Source organism: Hipposideros armiger, unplaced genomic scaffold (assembly GCF_001890085.2).
Source record: "Hipposideros armiger isolate ML-2016 unplaced genomic scaffold, ASM189008v1 scaffold_58, whole genome shotgun sequence".
In the NCBI taxonomy this organism is placed as follows: domain Eukaryota; kingdom Metazoa; phylum Chordata; class Mammalia; order Chiroptera; family Hipposideridae; genus Hipposideros; species Hipposideros armiger.
Genome location: NW_017731408.1, coordinates 2,131,585 through 2,134,483, shown reverse-complemented (window position 1 = coordinate 2,134,483; position 2,899 = coordinate 2,131,585). Strand labels below are relative to the sequence as shown.

General features: G+C 41.9%; 1 protein-coding gene across 8 annotated transcripts in view; it reads right to left on the bottom strand.

The window, feature by feature from the left end:
* FHIP1A (FHF complex subunit HOOK interacting protein 1A) overlaps positions 1–2,899 on the bottom strand; it is a 208,684-nt gene that overhangs the window by 134,955 nt on the left and 70,830 nt on the right. The gene's annotated exons all lie outside the window — the stretch shown is intronic.

Below are 2,899 nucleotides of genomic sequence, written 5' to 3'. Positions count from 1 at the left end.
AAAAAAAAAATGTGTGCATGTCATTCAGTACAAATTTTTTAATCAAAAAAAATTCTGTAAACAAATATGTTAATAAGGAAATGATAAGTATGCCGACATGTTTACAGGAAATTTCCTCATAGTGACAATTTACTTTGAACTGTATCAAATAATTAAGATGGAGTAATGAATAGAGAGAATGATAAATAAATGGATAGAGGTGATAAAGCAAACATAAACAATGTTACTAGAATCTAGATGAAAGGTATAAGCCTTAACTGTTGAATTCCTTCAACTTTTCTACACGCTTGAAATTTTTGATGATAAAAATTTTCATGATACAATGTTGAAAAAATATGGTGTGAGAAGTATATTTTACTGACATGGAAAGATTTCGTATCTACAGACAGAGATAGAGACATAGAAAGTTAATATCAAAAGCAGGGTATAAAATAGCATCGATAAAATGATCACATTGTAGTTTTATAAAAGGTAAAAATATGCACAGAAAAAGAGCTGGGAAGACCAGCACAGTCAGCATATTGGTGCATTTAGTAATTATATTTTAACTCTGCTTCACAGAGGGGCCGTGTATCATCCATTTGCAAAACAACAAAGCACTGAGAGTCCTCTGGATTTACCTAGACCACCTTAATTATAATTTTTAATAGAACAGCATACATGTATGGCAGTTTCCAAACAGTGCTCTTTCTAGTTGAGGCAGCCTAATGAGGATTTGTCCGATCAGGGTGGGTTTCGGGATCTCTTTCCACGTGCTTCCAGGCACCCTGTACGCACCTTTACCACAGCTTTTTCATACTGCTTTGCACTGTGTATTTCTCCCCTAAATCATCAACTCCTTAAAGGCAAGAGCTACATCTTGAAGTTCAACTTAGTATCTTCAGGGACCAGTACGGTGTTTGGCACATATGGGACAGTCAATGAATGCTAAAAGAATCAATAAATGAGCAAACTTCAATTTCAGCAGCCCCAGCAAGAGCCCTCAATTCAAAACTATCTCCTTCACGTACATTCTACTGAAACAGAAACTCAATCACTAGAAACTTACCTTTGGATTCACAACGATTGTTACCAGAAAAATCTTTCAGAATGTAAAAAGTCTGATGAGACAGTAAAAGTTTGTCGCTAAAACCTACTAATAGATTGCAAGCCCCTGAAAGTTTAAGAGAAAGAGACCATGTCATGGCTGGATCCTGAGTATAGCCAGGTCCCTAGGACAGGAGGCGGTCTCGGTAGGAATCACATATCAAACAGCTGACAGATGAAGAGGTTAACAGTAGGAGAAGCTGGGTGCAGGGTATATGGGAATTCTTCACATTATTTTTCCAACTTTTCTGTAAATCTCAACTTATTTCAAAAGAACAAGTGAAGACAGGGAGGGCCCAATACAATGTGTGGAGGGAGAAAGCTAAAGGAGCAGGCGGTACGCAGGGGCACAGGAAGGAAAAAGTCCAAAACAGGGGAACGGACCTCTCCTTCCAGTTCCCAGCCTGACCCAGGACCAGCCAGGTTTTAACACTTTCAGGTGTAAAAAAAATAGATGGGCTCCCCCAAAAGGTTTCTGCCCCAAAAAGAAAGATACATCAATCCTTGACCAAAGTTGATGTTTTCAATCCACTTCACACCATGTCAAGAGAGAAATATACAAGGGAGTGGGGGGCAATTCTCTTTAAATGTAGTTCTATCTACACAAAACATAAGGAGTAACCACAACCACATATAGTATTTTTAACAGCACTTCCAGCAGCTCAATGGGAAAGAACCGTGGAGTGAACAAAGGAGCCCTGGGGTGCACTCTACCAGGATGCTAGCCTTCTGTTCACCACCACGACTCCTTGCCCCAACCACTATTTACTTGTTTGTCAGCCAAGAATGACAAAAGAGGTAAATTTCACCCAAGAATAAGCTCACAAATGGTGCCCTCAGTCTCCAAGGGCAGAAGTCGCATCTGCTAATGTGTTTGCACCATCCCTGGCTCAGTGCCCCATGAAGGTAAAGAGCTTGATAAACGCTTCCGGCGGTGCCAATGGCTGAAAGAGATTGCTTCCCATCTCATTTACTCTCTTCGAATAATATTTATTCATTCATTTGTACAAGGGTAGCCCCGGGCTAGGGACTATTTATTTTCCTCCCAAAGAATGCCTATTTCTTCCCACAGGAGGGACTTTCATCCATATCCAAAACGATGGAAAACTGTTGTTTTAAGGGTTTCCTGGATTTCTCTTGGTGAGAAGTTCTAGAAGGAATGTCCCTTTGTAATAATGGGTAGCTTTTAGGGACAGCTGGCTGGGGAGAGGGATGTACATAGCTGACAGGTGAGGAAATAGGCTTTTCCAACCTGTGAGCTGCCTGTTTGCTATGCTCTGTCTCTGCTAGCATCCAGACAATCCTGAGAGACTGGCCTTACCTGGTTCCAGGACTCAGCAGGTTCCAATTCCAAAAGACCAGTTTTGGTTTTGACCATAATTCTAAGCTTTGCAAGAGTAACAAAGTCACACTTGGATCCTGTGAGCCTTTCTACAAAAGCACACTGCTGAGTTTTTTGTTCAACCAATGATTGTGATCAAGGGTGTGTTGCTGTTCACCCAGAGGGGAAGCAGAGGGCAGCCTGTTCTTTCTTGGCCTTCATCCATTCACCCATGGCTCCAGCATGGGGCCAGACACAGCCACTCGCTTATTCTGTGTTCCTGTGATCTGATGGGGAGCTTCTCTATGGGCCAGATCCTACCGCAAGGCAGAAGGTTAACAACAATTCCAGAGCCAAGTGCTGGCCAGTGGTCAGACCTCAGTACACGTAACATTACCATATGGAGCAGGAAGGCAGGTCCCCAGAGTCTCTCTTCCCTAAATTCCTGTGCCTGCCTTGGTCTTTCCTAGTTCTTAGCTCCCAAAAAGTTGT